The sequence below is a fragment of the Xylocopa sonorina genome, chromosome 5 (assembly GCF_050948175.1).
Source record: "Xylocopa sonorina isolate GNS202 chromosome 5, iyXylSono1_principal, whole genome shotgun sequence".
NCBI lineage: Eukaryota > Metazoa > Arthropoda > Insecta > Hymenoptera > Apidae > Xylocopa > Xylocopa sonorina.
The window spans coordinates 1494707-1513008 of record NC_135197.1 but is presented as its reverse complement, the minus strand read 5'-3'; the positions used below and the strand labels follow the sequence as shown (position 1 = coordinate 1513008).

Here is an 18302-nt window from a genome sequence, read left to right as displayed (position 1 = left end):
TCGCCAGTATCAGTATAGACGTCTTTAAGCAGAACTATGAACATTTTATCGAGAAAGTTTCCAAGAAAAGAACCACCCTTAAGAAGATAATAACTCTTCCAAATTCGTTAACAAACATATCTGCAACATATCAGTAGTGGTCATGAAAAATGTTCCTCTTTAGTTAATATCTCAATATACGTATACTAACCTCTATACCCATTTTATCAAAGATATATCCGTAAAAGGTAAATCCATTTCGCAAAAATAGTCACACCCTCTCGTTTAAATAAAGGGAACGAAATTTGTATACGATGAAAGATAGAGTTTGAATTTTCAATTGGAAAATTCTTCCATTCAAAAAAATCATCGAAATTTCATTTCAAACGGCGTAGACGAAACTCGACTTCGATTATCCAGGAGCGTAGCGGCGATTCGTTCCGTGAGAAACGTCGCGGAACGGGAGGAAAAGCCCGGTAGGAAAAAAGAGGCGGTAGGAAACGGGGCTGGCATTGTTCCAAGAGAAGACTCTCTAGTCTTCCTCGGCCGCTGATGTCCCATCAATGTTTATTATCGCCGGTGTTTGTGCGCGCCGTGCGTTCCGTAGCGCGAGGATGGCCAAACAGAAGGCGGGCGTAGCGAGCGGAGCGTACCGAGGCCACGGGCAGGGGGTGGAAAAGCGGAAGGAAACCGGGAAGGCGGCCGGCCACCCGGGGTGATCGTTCTGGCCAAGTAATACGGCGTTACTTTTAACAGAGCTGCCCTGGTCGACGGTGCCCCGCGGCGAGGACAAAACAAACTCCCTAATGTCTTCATGCTACTCATCGTCGGGCCGTCTTTCACACGGGGGTGAAGAGAGTGCCCCCGACAGCCCTTGTCCCAGGCTAGCTGCCGGCCAGTTGGTAGCTCGTTCGAGGATTACCGCACCGGCGAGAGGCTGGAGGGTTGATGGCCAAGGTCGCGACAGAGATCGTCACGGTATCGTCGGAATATCGCTGATGGCTGTACCGTAAAGAGAGGAGAATTCAACGGGGGATGGATGAAGACGTAATTGATTTACGGGGATACCGTCCTGGTTACCGGCAGGACCTGTTTGCGTGTTTGTTTTCGGGGCTATTGGATGTGACAAGAGACGCCTCCTCCAACACCTTTCTACTTCTTCGGTATTATCGAGATGGAACCTGTATAATCTACAATGTTACTCTAGTGATTCTCTGTGACGTGTACATCGGAATATGGATCCCGTCAGGTTAAACCGTTAACAAGTAGTTGAATATTTGAAATTTCATAAATATTCCTATTAGTATTGTATAATATTAGGCCTTTAGTGTTACATAACGTAGATTTTTCACGAAGTTGCTGCTTAATATGTTCCATTTAATGAAGATTTCATACCAAAGAAGTGAAAAACAAAATAATATAATGCTATTACGAGTAGAAAAAAAGTTATCATTCTGTAATTCTTAATTTCAAGTAGAATTGTTCCAAATAAAGAGGGTCCCTCTATTCCTAATCCGCAGCCCTATCCTAGATAACCACTGCGTGCAGCACCTGTTTACAATTATCTCTCGTCCAATTATCAATCCGTATCGCTGGTTACCGTGGGGGTATCATCTAAAAAACCGTGTGGCAACAGCAGCGGTATGAAACCGATCCCGATATAATATCGAAGGCAAAAAACAGCAGGTCCGGCTGACGTAAGTGTGAAACGGCGGCGCGAAAGATACGTATCTGGTCTCATGGCGAGCCATGAAAAGGGGGCGTAGTCAGGAACCCGCAAATAAATGCAAATTGCTTCAGACCTCCGATCCGCCTACCTGACAACGAAAACAACAGTCCCGGAACACCGTTACGCCGTAAATAATCCACCCCCTTCGAGCATCGAACCCCTTCTTCCTTTTCTTCCTCTTCTTCTTCTCCTTCTCCTTCTTCTTCTTCTTCTTCTTCTTCTTCTTCTTCTTCTTCTTCTTCTTCTCCGCGCTCTCCCATTCACTGCGAAGGGCTCGATGTGTAAATAAGGGATCGTAAATATCCGGCGAGACGGTATAATGGATCGACATGAAGACGCGGTTCGATGCTAGATCGTAAATCATCGTTACCCCGAGCTTCCGTGGAATCGACGACGACGACCGGTGACGATCGAAGAAATTGCGGTTTCTCGACGTTCAATGCTTGCGGTTTCGAGCCGTTCATTGTTGGTAACGTCGATTCCGGTTATTGTTACCGATTGTTTGCCATCGAGGCACGATAGTCATTGGGAAAATTGAAGGGAACAGGTGGAGCGAAAAATGAAGAAAATCCTTGCTGTGTTTAAAGGAATATTGATGAGCTGAGCGATGGATGCAGGGATATAGGGGTAACGCAACGAAACCTTGAAAAGTAATTAAAATTAAACTGTTATTGCGTACTACGGCATGGAAATTTCTTGTTTCGTCATTATATTATATTACAAGGTCAGGAAAATAGAAAAATCAGAAAATATTTTGTATCTTCAAATTTTGCGATTGTATTTTCAAGAAAAGAACACGCGATTAAAATGATATGATAATGCTGGATGTCGACTCCATTAAAAAGAAGAGTTCGAAGGATAATCGAAGATAAAATAGCACTGGCGAAACTGCTCCGTTCGTTTGGCCAGACCACTGGAAGCCATCGAGATTTTTGACGGAACACAATGAGATCGATCTCGACACGATGGGCTATGCAGCGCCTTCCAAAAGGAGTTGATTTTTTGCTAGCAAACAACCCGACTGTCGAAGATTCTTTGTCGGTCCACAAGAACGGAATTCAATGCGGGTTTGACGAGGATGTTGACAGATTCGCGGCACCGAGACCGTAGGGGTTCTCGACGATACATACCCCGGAGGCGTTGTCGATAAGTATCGACTAAGTAGTCAATCTCTTTTCTTCGTCAATAGGTAACTCGATGTCTTCAAGATAATTCATGAGGTTCAATAAATATTTCCAGAACAGCGATGATGATTTCTTGCCTTTATTTGAAACGTTGTAAATATCTATAAACATTTAAGCAGATGTTTTGATGAAGTATTGACCGATTAGATATTTAGATTCGAAGGAAATTATATTGTATGCGTCGAAATTACCATCCCATTTCGATGTTAATAACAGACAGTGAGATTAATTAATACATTACATTTTTAATCCCGCTTTTGTCTTTAATATGTACATTGACTAAGAACATCGAATGTATAGCTTTTTAATTATTGCATAATAACTTTTAACATTCATTGTCCGTTGAAAAGCAATAAATGTGAAAAAAGTGTTCCCCCATAAATTCTCTATATTCTGTTTCAACTGTGTCGCAAAACGCATTTGAACAATAATCAAAGACAAAGGAATCAATCCGTGAAGCTCGTTCACTATTGCGAACAAGGAATAAGAGAGGAAATTGTTACCCCAGTAAGTGACAAGAGTCGTGTCAACATCACAGCAGCAACCCTTCGATTAGTTGCACTTTCCAGCTTCTGCCAGGATAGACTCAAAGCAACCTCGTCAAGGATGTTGACGGCTGGCCAGCGGGATGCCCTGTAAACCAGAAAACTTCCACGGAGATGAAAAAGCTCCTGAAAATTCTGCGTCTTAGTCGGAAGGCGAGTTTCGGTCGCGTTCAAGCCTAACTTTTGGCCACTTCTCGTCACGAACCGTGTCGTGCTGATCGTCCAGGAAATAAGTCGGGTCCCCTTTCATCGCGCAGTGGCGTAACAAAACTGTTCCGGAAGCGTAGTGGAAGGTACACGAATTTTCTAATTGAACTGTTAGCTGCTTCGTATACATTATCAAAAGTTTCGCGGTATTTCATTTATAGACATATTTTTAACCATAAGTAGTTCTAGTTTCTAGTTCTACAATTATTAAATTGTTGTTTAAAACATAAAGTCAATTTTAGCTAAAAATAGGAAACTTTTTATTCTCCTGTACAATTTATGTATCTTTTGCATATAATCCACTGCAAACATTTAAAGCTACAAATTGAAAACCACTTTTGGCGTCCTCGGAATTTCTATTCCAGTGGACCCATAGAAGTCGCCGTTTGCAAAATCTTGACGAGAGAAATTGAAAAGAGGAAAGGAAGGAAGTGCCGGGCACTTCATAAAGGTTTCGCAGGTCGGTCCCAGGTCCGATCGTAAATAAATCTAACGCAGCTCGAATCGGGCATTGTGCGAGAATATTTTGTCGCGAAAAGGGACGAAGGAGGGCATGATGGCTATACGAGGATGGCCGTAAACTCATAATTCCTGATATACAACCCCCGGGATCGGCTCTGATCGTTCAGCTACGAGATATACGTCAGCTTTTAACGCGTAATTACCGCGTTATTACTCGTTCATGATCGAAATTCCTCGTCTATGGAAGAGTTGCAACACGAACGTGCTTCTCAACATTCGATCGGAGTCAGACTGCTTTCGTTAGGGAATTCTGCACTTTGTAACCATTTTTTGTATATTTTATTAATATTTTCTGACTCGAGCAAGCACGTACGTGCACTGTTTATTGCTCGCTAAACATACAAGTTTTCATTTTTAGTGTTTTTATTTGCATATACCATTTAGAAGTATCGACTTTTTTGTAATCGTTATCATTATAAAGGACTTAAATCAGTTTGTCTGTGAAAATGTGAACAGCTAAACCAGCCCAAGTCAATCTTTCTGCGAAATTTAATATCATCTCATAAAATGAAGGAAAACTAGTAAAAAAAAATGATGCAAAAAATATTATAAAAGAAGCAAACAACATAGTTGAACTAGTTTTTCTCTGAGATACTTGCAGAATTTCAATTGCTAAAGAGTTAAGTTGAAAGTTTCCAATATGATATTTATAGCTGGAATTATTTTCGACTAATTACACAAAGTTGGTAAATGGCGAATAAACGCAGTCACCGGTACTCAGTGTCGCTGCAAAACTTTCGAAACGTGTTAATCTGTCGGATTTGCTACGCGCCGTCGATTCGGTGAAATCTCCTCAGAACAGTTGCCATTTGGCCCGAAAAATTGCACTGCTCTTCCGGTTTCTATAAATCTGCAATCGCGGGTCTCGTTAATTGCAATTTCTACGTTGAACTTCTTGTCCGATGCCTTTTTCGCTGGCTCACTTCTCCTCTCGCGGGTGCTTGAATAATCAAAATTAATATACAATTGTCTGCGTAACTGCGTCCAATAATGTGGACAAAACGTATAATTACAGACACATTGAGTCTTCGAATTACGCGATTAATTGGTTTCGAATTTTTCGTGTAAGTCGATAAATTGGTGTAATAATAGTAAAATCGGACCATATTTAAATAAATATTCACCCATCTTCGCAGTTTCAAATTACTTGGGTCGTTCAATTGATTGCTCTTCTTCCGAAAAAAATCTTCTTTTCACATTTCCACTGAATGGCTGTTAATCAAACTAACGGAATCATCTTTCTCTGGAATCAAGTTTAATTCTTTGCTCATTTCTTATTCCATACAATATTTTAAACAGCTTTAAAAATGTTGTACTCTTTTCTTTTCTTACTAGATAATTTCGAAGAAATATAATTTCACAGGAAAGAAACTTGGAATTCTGGAACTTGTGTAAATTGATGGAAAAAAATGTTACCGGAGGCACCAGGATTGTCTGAATGGGAGCACGTGACAGGCCTCCTGTCTGGGTTCTCTACTTCCTCTAAATGGAACGCTGTCCTTCGCGTGTAGGCGGTAAAATCTCGTCGTAAAGTCATCGGATCGTAAACTCATAAATATTCGTCATCATCGTTCATAATCCTTATTGTTGACATTGAACTGGGCCCGGTTGTATCCGTGAAAAAAAGGGTCAGCCCTTTTAGAGCGGGACAGAAAACTCTTGTCGAAACGAAACGACCATAACGCGACAGAAACGGCACGAAGGAAAAAAATATCCGTGGTACCTGATTTTCCTCTCTTTTCCCTCTTCGTCCATCTCTGGCTCCTGTTCTTTCGCAAAATTTACGATTCTGATTTTTTGCTCGCACGCTTAACAACTGAAACGTGGCAGCTACCACGAGTTCTTCAAACTGTTTTTGCACTTTGAAAATCCTTTCAAAGAAAAAAGAAGTTGAAAAAAGGAAATAGCATTCGGGTTAGAACGCTTCAAGTTTCCTCCTTTTTTCCTGCAACTCGTTATGGTAGAAAATTACCAAGAGTTACAGTTAATATTAACCCTCTCTTAAACATTATAAAATATAGACTATATCTATTGCACAAGATGATGCGATAGTTCTGTAGCAGCGCTTATCATTTTCGTCCAACAAGTATAAATAATAGCTGAAATACCGTGTGAAAGACAAGCACCTGCAGTTCCTCTCAACTGCAAAGGATTCGTTTTAAAAGGAAAGCAACCCCTTGCACTCTATGAAACGTGGATTAATACCGCAGGATTTGTTTAATCTCTGTTACAGCTCCGACTATCGTTATCGATGCTCGTTAATCACCAATTACTCCGTCATTCTCGTAACACATTCTCGTACTCTCCCTATCCTCTCGCGAGGATAATCGAGCTCGATCGAGAATAGGACGTTCGTCCATGAAAGGAAGAAGCAATTTTCGAGCAAAGGGTCGGATTATCTCGGTCGATTGGCGATAAAGTTCCGTTCACGTCGAAGAAAATCCGTTTTATAATACCATCGGCGCTTTTTGTCTTCGTTAATAAATCTCCGGTGCCGACCGTCCAGCGATCGTTTAAACGAATATCGAAACGAGGTTCGATGAATCGGCTGGTTCGCTCGTTGTTACGGATCGCGATCTACCGACCTCTTTCCATGAAATTCACCGAGTCGAGAACTATCGCTGCCGTTCAACAAAGACGACCAACTAAACCGTGAGAAAGATTCTTTGGATGACGGATTGCTAAGCGAGTGTGTCAGTTTCAAGTTGGCAGGTTTTGCTACGGGCGAATTCTTGCAATCGCGGAAAGTTAAGAGACGGAAATTCATGTGTAATAGACTTTAAATATATGGCTATATTCAACCTTTTTTTACGTAAAATGGAACGATATGATCATATTTGTAAAAATTGCATTTTGCGCGATTAATTAACTGAATATGTGTAATTTATTTACACGCCGAACAACTCCATCCAGAGGAATTTAATACTAGAATACGATTACAGTGTACCTATTCTAACAAAGAAATCAAAGTGATAAAAATGTACCTACTTATGAACAAGTATACAGCGCGTATATACAGAAAAAGAGCAAATTTCTCAGTAGTCACTACATACATCTTGCCTATTTATTATTTATGTTATTAGAACGTCGAGTAACTTGTAAGGGAATAAGCACTCGGAGTGCATACTTCAGAGCACCGTTGCTTCGTCAACGCCTCGCACAGTCGAACGAATAAACATCGAAGAATCACGCATGATGGACATCAGTGGACGTTGAAGAACAGGTTAATCGAAAATTAATATCACGTACAGCTCGCGACAAAAGTGGCCGCGCTGCCCACAGCCGGCCCTCCTCCGACGATTAAATATTATTATAGCGGATAACGTAGCAATTACCGTTTTTGCCTCGACAGCGGATATTTTGTGACGTACCGTCATAACGCGTATCCACGGTTGCCGCAATAAAACGTTTCTTGCAGCGCCGGAGAAAACAGCCTGTCGCGTCAAACCGTGCACTCGGGACACTCGTTTAATTAGAAATCACCCCGCGCGCGCGAGAGAGAGAGAGAGAGAGTGAGAGAGAGAGAGAGAGAGAGAGAGAGAGAGAGTGAGAGAGAGAGAGAGAGAGAGAGAGAGAGAGAAGGGGGGGTGTCCGTTCGATTGTTTTCTGACCTGCCCGCCCGAAACGATCCGCGAATTCACCGAAAATTTGGCCAACTTTTATCGGAATGCTCCTTTCGGCGATTTCCACCTGCGACGGGAATGTGGAGCGCGGGAAACGCTTGTTTGTGAGACTCTTCGTTCCTAATGATTTCTCAGAATTAAAAAATTTTACAAATTGTACGGTCTAGAAGAATGATTTATCGTACGATTTTAACGCGTAGCATTTCAAGTAACAGTTTTTTTAAATTAATTAGTTACTGAATTTAACAAAAATGTTCATTATTAATCTCACCTCCCCCAATTTCATAATTATGGATGGTTTAGTTACAGGCTAAACTCTCATTCGTGAATTTCTTCTTGAAATTTTAATTTCCAATATCCTAAACTTGGATTAAACTAAAGCGAGTGGCACTATCTACACACTGTACTGTCTACTCCCTTTCTTGCTACCAGCTAGTATTCAATTTCTCGTATAAAGCTGCAAAGAAATCGCGTCTTCCTCTAGCTACATACTTTCCCGAGGTTCAGTTAACGTAGCCATTCTTTCGTTCCACGCCTCGATTTCTATCTACGACACGATAGAACAGTAGAACCTGCGTAAAATCGTGTTTAAGGAAGTTCAGGGACCATCTGCTCGCGTGATGACTTTGATCCACATTCCGACTGGAAACTCGAGTCTAGGAGGACATTGAGCAACCGCGGTTACGTCACCCACCGCGAAGTTATAGCCACGATCGGTCTGGCTAATCACCGGCAACACATCACCGAGCACGAGGATATAGAGCCATTAAGTCGACGGAATATGTATGCGGTTGATGAAGTTACCAGGCGTATTCACGTGACGTAAGAGGCGATTAAAGGAAACTTCTGTCAAGCGGATCGATAGGATCGAGGTGGTTGGTTCTGACGCCATTATCTTTCTTAGAATATCAGCCAATTTGCTTTTCTTTTTTTTCTGCTGGTATTAGTATTCATGGAGTTTTCCGAAGTGGTACAGTTTTGCGTCATGCGCTAAGAGGAATATTCCAAATTGGATGGAACGAAGTGGTTTGCGGTTTTGACTGGTACAGCGAGTGGTACAGCGAGTGGTAGAACGCAATGGAATTTTTGTAAAGTTCTTGATGTTGAAATTCCCATAGAGTTTTGAAAAATTTTACTATTGTAAAATTATTGTGCTGTTATTTTCCTTAAGCTATTATATTACAAATCTTTATGTTGCCTAGCCACGCGTCAATCACATCGTGATGGAAGCTTCGATCTTAACAAGTGTTAGTGACGATTAAATATTCACTGTTACATGTAGACTAATTAATCCCAGAGGAGATATAAATTTCTCCCATTGGGAGAACAGTGTGATCGATTGATTCTCGAGCGCCGTGATTTTCCGTATGCGGCATGTCTTCTCGTGTGTCGTGTTGCATGCGTTTCCTACCAGGCGATAAAATTGCACCGCTTAATGACCGGCGTTGATAAAGTTGCCTAAGTGAAAAAATATGCAAACGACTTTTTTCCAAGCTCCGTTGCGGCAGTAAATATTCAGAAATAGTCGATGAATCGTGTGTCGTTCTCTGCTGGTGTCCTCAAAATGCAAACACCTCGGCTTCGTCGCCTACCAATCCTTTCCCAATGAAAGGTAGCAAGAAGTTCTTCGTCCGAATACTTTTTATACGAAATTCCAATTTACAATTAGGTCAGTTGATCCAGTATTGAATACTCGTTAGTTTTTAGATATTTTAGCTATATATTGTAACTTTTTCATTTAACATTTAGAGATAATTTATAAACATTTTATATTAGCAGATGTTTATTGTAGGCGCACAATTTTTTGAAATACAATAATGATTTTAACAATATTTTGAACAAATTTTATTTCGACTACTATTACTTACATTAAGTTGTTGGTGTTCATAGTGCGGCGTCCATACATGTTAATAAGATTGCTGTCATTTTAGTTTGCGGAATAACTAAATTGACAAGATAATAATTATAACGGATGCTACGACGGTACGATCATATTATTTGAAAAATAATAGCCGACTGATACCTAACCACCAACTTAAATATAATTGATTTCATCCATCGACAACAAGTGGAAACGTTAGAACTCTAAGAAATGGTCAAACTTCATATCAGGCACGTGAATGAATCGTATTAGGGTAACTCACATAGGGTGATCGATTAAACTCGGAATAAACAGAAGAAATAGAAATTAGACAGTGAACATTTTTTTTACAGTAAAAATAATACATCTATATTGTTTTACGAGAAACAACATTGACAAAATTCGATAGATCGTAGAATCTGAAAAAAATAGGCGTATAATTTAATTTTTTCGAGGTGTACGCGCAGCAGCGAGCAGCCATTACGATCAGGAATGTGAAACACTCGGACGCTAACATATGACATCCGGATCACAATGACACCTCCCATCGCGGAATGCTGTTCATCATGTCGGATCTCACCGTGGGTTACCACGGTAGCCACGACTTCATTCAACAACAAGATCGAGGAATTCTTTTTCGGGCCCGACTAGACTGCCCCGTCCGGATCTATCGGACCTTAATAAGAACAACAAAACCGTGGCGAAGAGAAGAGGTGAGAAAGAGGCGAGATGTAATTTTGTACGCACACTGTCCAACCGGATGGCGGAGACCTTCGTTCCTGCCTTTTTCCCCCGTGTCGGTTAAACGATGCGGCTTCTGTTTTCTGGAATCGCTTCTGCCGATTTCGCACAAATACCCCAAGCTGAGAAGATAGTCGACAATTTTATTTTCTACCTTACGTTTCATTTTTCCACGTTCCTCTTTCGGATGTTGCATTCAATTTGAAGACTAGCAGCTTCTGGTGTTGTCTATTTTAGAATTTTATCTATTTTTCATCCTCGATGTGAAACATTCAAACCTTCTAATTTAAAAGATTCTATATTTTTACAACATTTCAAACATTTATTATTGATCTTTTATATGACCTTACATTTTGCGACATTAAACTTGACAAAACGAATTCTTTTCAAGGTACCACCTTGGATACCCGTTGGATACGGCACAAATACCATAACCGAGTTGTTCATTCACCAAGTGAATGTACTTCTGATATACATAGGATACACATCACAAACCGAAAAGGTAAAACAGAGAATTAAATGAAATAATAAATTATAGAACGCAGGCAGATTTCATATTAAAATTGGCATTAAAATTCGAAAGAAATGAGAAGAAGAGCAGTGAAAATGGCTGAAACAGTGTCAGTGGCAGTGGCAGTGGCAGTGGCGCTGTTCTCTCCCGATACGCAGAAGCGTAAGACGGTAGCTCTCGCGTGCATTTCACCGTGACGGCCGCCATTGTCCATTAGAATCCGCACGTGAAAGCACGGCCGCGCGTGTTTTCCTCGCGACGCGTTGCGTGCACACCTCACGCAGACGCAGGAGAGACCGGCCAGGTGAACAGGCGGCCGTTTTTCGCCTCTGGACGAAGGAGAAGGAACTGGGGTGCGCGTCGAGGCAGGCGGTCGCATGATAAATGCATCCGAGCTAGCCGACGTGCAGCAAATGAGGGACGTGTCCGCTCGTCCCTCGCCCCGTTTCAACATATACGTACACGACGAACGTGCGCCGTTCCTGAGCACGTTAAAAGATTTGCCGACGGCAATGGAATTATAATAATACTGCTGCTGCTCGCCTCTACGCCAGAAATCGATCTTTCCTTCGATCGATTCTCGTCGAATTTTTTCTATTTTACTTTAAGCGTATCAAGAAGAATTATCGATGCGCCTCGATTAAGAATTGAAGCTTTGTGAAATATTTTTTGCTCTACATCTCTTTTTGCGCTACACTCACTCCATCTACGTTCACTATTATAAGTCTATCGTTAGTTAAACAACAACAAATATTCGTTATCTGATATGTATTTTATGAGCCACATGAGCTAAAATATTACCTTTCGTTGCTATTTTATTTGAAAAACAATTCGATCGAAGTGCCTGTTTGTGTCGATTCTAGTTAAAAGATCATTATTTACTTGAAGCAGTATTCGCGCGAACAAAGCCCAGCATTCTCTGCGTAATTTCGTGAACTGTGTCTAATTTGAATCATGTACCACACGTTGTCACATACTTTGCTCTACAGATCCAACTGCAATTTTAGATACCTAATTACCCTCCGGCTTCGTGTTCCATTTTCGAATCATTCAAGAAATGTGACCGATTATTTAACAACGAAAATTCTCAAGTTCACTTTTCCAACATCTCTCCATTCTAAAATGTATCATGTATCATGAATATGCAATCTCTTACTTCACTTTCCTCGCTCACAAACATCGCGCAGCCAAAAAATGGGCATACTTGAAGATTTTCGCAAGAAACATTCTTCTCCCCGCGCGAAGGGAAGAATCGATGGCGCAAGCCACAGAGAGGGGTTGATTTTTCTCATTGGCCGGGGGCGTGGGACGGTGCGAGCCAAGAACGAGCCAGCTTCTTCAAGTTTTTACCGGCAACCGGAATGACTCAGCGGCTATTTCTCATTACCAGGACGATATTTTTGTAAAACTGGATTTTCGTGTGAGAAAGCCCGCGACCCTGACTTATCCCTCCTCTGCCACCTCCCCTTTTCTTCTTTTTCTTCAATGTTCCCAGTGAACGATCGTTTAACTGTTCACGGAAATTCACTTGCGACTGAAACAGGGCATGCCTTTTCTTTTGTTTCTCATATCTCGTTTAAATGTACATACATACCTCGTGAGCCAATTCCACTGTCAATCATTCAACTTTCAGCATTAAACTACCTCTCTACTTTTTGAAAGAGAAAACGTGGGCAGGAAAATACGATTTTAGCTTGTCTTGAATGAGAACAACTGGCTGTTGTTTACGCGTTGTACCAATGGCTTGTACGATATATACTTCCTTTCTTTCATTTTGTGACCCTTACAGTATATCTTTGCTCGATTATCATCATAGCTAATAATGTAGCTTCTTTCGTTTTATCGTATAAATAGCTAAAGTTGAAGAAAACGCAAACTGTCTTTCAACCAGTGATAATTTTAAAAACATAATTACAGAATTGTTTGTGTCATCCGTACTAAATTTTTACACAATTTGAGCAACCACAATCATATTGTATTATAGCGTATCAATACTTCAGATTATTAATTTTCAATATTATTTAATTATTAAGTGAAAACAGGAACATATATTATAAAAGCTTAACGTTTCATATATCTCTTTCCATTTATCAATTTTGTTCGTTATCGGCTGTATCATGGAACAGCGTGCCGCGAAATTTCGCAATGCAAATGGCTTGTAACTGACCCACCGCAGTGTCGGACCAATTTAAGGGATCATTTCCCAGCTCGGCCATACTTCACATCAGACCGTTGCGACGAGGAGAGCGAACCTTGTGATGAATTGGTGGACCACACACGCTACACGTGTTGCATGTGCATCCTCCGGCTGCAATTTCGGATCCTCTTTTTGATTCACTTCCGTGCGAAATTTCGATTCACCGATCTGGCATCACGATCCGTGCATCTTTCGAGGGCAAAAAAAACAAGATTTAACGAGTCCTTAGGTACAGTTCGAGGAGATATTTGTCAATACGTATGTACAATTGAAAACGAGAGTAGAGTTTAATAAATTATAGCGGTTCGAATAACATTTAACGTAAAATATGATTAGATAACTTTTTTTTATATACAATAACTGCAACTTTGAGGGGAATCAGTGCGTTGAAGGCAATCGCATGCATGTAATTGTTTGACTCTTTGATTGTTCCACAACAAGCATGTCCTATCTCGTGCTAGAAACGCAGATTAAATATAGAAGTGATACATCTTTAATGAACACGTACTGTACAAGTACAATTTCATTTTTTATTGCAATTTCTGGTAATTTACAATAAGGTATATTTAACTCTTCTATTCGATGGTTGACACGAGAGAAAGCAGAGACTAGAGCGAGAATAGAGCCAGAGCACGGGGTAGTAAACAACCATATAGAAAATTATGCTGTCGCGCGGCAGCTTAATCATGCGCGGCAATTAACGCGCGGGCATGATTAATTTTTGTAGCGTGGTCGCTTCTTCGATACCCTGGTGGAGTCCCGGCTCTTCCACGGTCGATTTGTGGGATTAGCCGCGGTTCGTACAGCCGGGCGTATCTTGCAATTGAAAATTCTACTTTGTCACGAGTATGACAAAGCCACGTGGGCGTTCGATTCCGGCTGATCAGCCTTAATTCGGGAAACTTGTTGCTCGGACCTCGACCACGTATAGCGCGTAGGAATTTCCCTTCATTTTTTTCAATATCAGTTTATATGAAATTATATTAAAGCCTGCGACTAATTACGATAATACAGTCGAATCGATTAGAAGCTTAACTGCAAACGTCTAATCAAATTACATCGTATAATACTTATTCATTACATTTAAATCTGTTTTAAAAATAAATTTTGTAGAATATTACCTTCTACTGTAAATCGGTAAATCTCTGTAGAATTTTGAAAAAATCACGACCACGAACGAAACAATATTTTTTGACAAAATTTTTCTAGAAAACTTGTTGAACATTCGCCTCAGTGTGTGTTGAACCGTGCTCTCGTTTGTTTCCCGTTTTTCATTGCGACGGGTCGCGGAAATAAGATTGCTGGAAACGAAACAGAAGCTCACGATCTACGGTTGGTAAACGATGAACCGTGACGAAGAGGCGACGAGAGACTCGAACGATCTAGCATGGCGACCGTCCTCGGGTCGATTGCTCGTGCCAGACAATGATTCGGCCAAATAGAAACCGTAAATCGATGGCCACGTACCCTCTCTATTTCATAAGATTAACTAGAAAAATTGTCCTCAAGCTTATTTAAGCGGTTTTTGTTGGTCTGCGCCATTCGTGGGAATCGTGTCGATATCCGTTGCTATATAATTCCACTTTGCCCCCAATCTGGGGACCGGTACCTACGGAATCTCTTGTCACACTCTGTTTCCACGATCGAAAGCTTTACGAGGATGATTTCTTATGTTATATTGATCGAAATCGTGGTAAGTGAAACTTTCTAACGAGGGTTGCCCAAATTCATTAAGGCATGATATATTACAATATATGGAAACCGTGTTGTAAACGGTGTGTCAAGTTTTCAAAATAGTAGTAAAAAATATTGACAACTTCGACTTTGATTCATTCACATGTTTTATAATATTTGATGAAAAGTGGATTAGAAAGTTGTCCAGTATTTGCATCTCGATAGATATTAGTAAGTAACGATATCAATAATGATATTCTAAATAGCGATGACTGATTATTAAATGATCGAACTGGACAGTATCTCGAAGCGGATAATTGGTAAGTGAAATTTGATTCCGCAAGAAGAATAAGAGCATTCAACGGCTCGCAAAGGAAATCTGGCCGATTTTTGCCATTGTTCAAGTTCGCCGCGTAATTGCTCGTCACGTTTCCCTCGTTTCACGATTTTGCCAGGCGCGAGGCGAGAAACGAGCCTCCGATCAATCCGCGGAGGAACTTTGAGAAGCCACGTGCAGACATTCCAGCGCATCGTCCAACGTCATCTCTTCCCTTGATACATACCGATACGGCCCATTGAGCTCGCAGCGAGTGCACGCGTGCGACGCGTTCACCTATTCGTCTACTACACCTTCACCGGAACTCCTCGGACATCCTCGCGTTGAAAAACGAATAAGATTGACATGATTTCTGCATGTCACAGGACGCGTCCTCGACTTCGTTACATCGCATAATACCGGTAAAAGAAGAAGAAATCGACAGAATGTCTGTCGACCGTTTCTCGAATAGACATCGCAACGAAGTTAATCGTGTCTTCGGCGTTTTCTTCGGCGCCGCCCATTATTCATAATCGACGTATTCGAGAATTTTTCCGGAATGCGTTGATGGAATCGCGCAAAAACGTTTGGTAGTAGTGACTGTCGATGAGTGTAAGCGGACCTTGATGATTAAGTTCGCGCAGAGAATAGTTTCTGTGCATTGATTGATTGAAAACGGTCGAGATACGATGCGGTTGGTATTTTCATGCTCCTATTCGTTGCGAGATAGGAACTGGTCGCGAGTTTTAACTCGAAAATTCGCTAGTCACCGGATCGATAATCACTCTACATATTTTCATAATGATCGTTTGATCAAAATTCCTGCAGGTTTGTACAATCGAGAATATTTTTTTCGATAAAATTGTCGAAATGACTTACGAACTATTATATTATACAGGTATTACATTATAAAAATATTAAATTCCGATTTCTTTGAGTTTCAATTTTTTCTGGACGCCATATTTTGAACGTCTTTTAAACGCGTTATTAGTGAAATTCGTGATTATTATATTAATCGTGTCAGCTATCGCGAGAAATATCTATTTGAATTCTGGACGACGTAAAACGAAGCATGTCTATCAATGCCATGTGAATTTTCGTTTAAAAAATTGCATTTTTTCGAATTCTTATTCTTAATACTTGAGTACAGTTAGTCAACTAATCCCTTATATCGAACGAAGTTGTAGCTTTTTAGCAAATTACATTAACGAATTTTCTCATGTTGGAAGTCCTGGGAGGAACAAGATCCCCTCGTTAGCAGCTTGTATAAACAAGAAATCCTACCACCTTGTGATCTCGATTTCATAGGGCGACTTTTCGAATCGCTCGTGCTTGCGGGGGTGGCGGCTACCGTAGGAGGAGAAGGCCGAGTTGGCTCTCGTGGCTCTCGCGTTACAAACGAAGCCGACACCCACCTGTGTCCGGCTCCCTTTCCCTCTTTTTTCCCTACCTGTCCCTGGTCCCCTCCTTCCTGCCGCGTTTTACATTCTTTCTGCCGTGCATGAACTTGCACATGCTCCTCGAAGACGAACGTCAAGCTAACCGTTCGCGTATACTGTTCCTCTACGAAATTTTAGTTAGTTCGTAGTAGTTGGAAAAAGTCTCGCAGCCAATTCCATTTTGTGAACCAAGTTTTCCTCTTAAAATCTTTAAGTACACGGTATTGTTCTGATGTGAAATAACAACTTCAAATTTTAACTTTAATATACATATAATATTATATAATATGTTATGGTAACATGTAGAAATCCATTTACACTAGAAACTTTTCATAAAAGAAATACCGCAGATTCACGAGGAATTTCCGAAATCAGGGCACGTCGGCCGATTGTGTCCTCGCCGACATGGCGGATTCGTAGATCCATTGGCCGAGTAGCCGAAGCGATATTGCGACGTTTTTGCGCGACGCAGCGGTGTTCCAGCAGGAGCATTAAGACGGACGGACGTGCACGCGGGTTAGGCTGGGCCGTCTGAAGGCGAGATTACTGATTTTGTACGCCCCGGGGCGTTCATTCCACTCTAATGTCTCGCTTCCTCGTCTGTTTACACTAGAAGCTTCTGTTCCTCCTCGGGATGAAAGTGGAATAACGGAAGGAAAAAAGGAAACGCGTATTACACACGTGTTTGCCCGTTCCCGCTCGTCGAGATGAAAACCGTCTTATTTCCTTATCTCTTATTTCCAAGGAATGCGCGAGGTCTTTCTCGCGCGTTATCCACGGCCGACGCGTCTTTTTTCGCTGTTTTCTGCCCGCCAGACGGTAAAACTACGGCGGAATCTGTCGATGCAGACCGAGGAAGAATTAGACAACTTTTCTTAATGGAAGAATGAATGTTGAAAAACGTTGAAGAAGATTCGTTTCTCGAAGGCAAACAAAAATTTCGAACGCCTCGTTCGCGATGAACGTAACGAAAGGATCAGGAACAGCTAACGGCAGCTAACGAAATTAATCGATACGGTTGCGTATATGCGCTGGTATCTCGCGTGCCCCGATTGCACGTGTCAATCAAGCTCGCTGCACGGCCGGCATTATGCACGAAAATGAAGAGCGGCTTTCGACGCGCCGCAGGCGCGAGGCCTCGTTGTACGGTAAAACTAATCAAGCTTCTGGAATTAGCCCGTCCACGGACAGCGAGAGATGAAGAAAGAGGGGAAGATAGAGAGGGGGACGGGGGAAGAAAAAGGAATAACACCGTCGAAAGAATATGAAATTTTCCCTGGAGGCGCAGCGGGTCGTCACCGAAAAAAAGAAAAGAAATAACGAAAAAGGGAACCGGGAGCCACAATGCGCCCCAATTTTTATTCGAACCTCTCGTTGCTCGTTTCGCCGCGGCCAGTCCGCCGGACTTTGTTCCTTTTTAGCCTGGACGCGAACACTCGAAATTCTTCGGCCCATGAATGAACCTGGACTCCAACATCATTAATTAAACTTTCGGGCTACCGGGCTAGCGGTACTCAACCCGTTTTTTTCTCACCGCCGATCGCAATACCTAACCGCCTTCGAGACCTTCAATTCTGACTTTGTGAGAACGTTTTCGACGCCCGAGCTGTCTGACATTATAAAGTTACTATACACCGCGTTGCCCCGATGTTTTTCAACTTTAATAATTACTTATTAGAGGCCATTGATCACCACTAGCAATTAGCTACTTGGTCACAAGCTAGAGAAATTAATAAACGTGTGTTCTACACTATGAATTTAATTAAACGAATTA

General features: G+C 41.5%; 1 protein-coding gene across 2 annotated transcripts in view; it reads right to left on the bottom strand.

Annotated features, from left to right (window-relative positions):
• Nucleotides 1–13768: 13768 nt before the first annotated feature.
• LOC143423629 (QRFP-like peptide receptor) overlaps nucleotides 13769–18302 on the bottom strand; it is a 105147-nt gene continuing 100613 nt past the window's right edge. For both annotated transcript variants that reach the window (XM_076895110.1, XM_076895116.1), the window contains one exon: nucleotides 13769–13778. The gene's annotated coding sequence lies outside the window, so the exon portion shown is untranslated. The remainder of the gene's footprint in view (nucleotides 13779–18302) is intronic.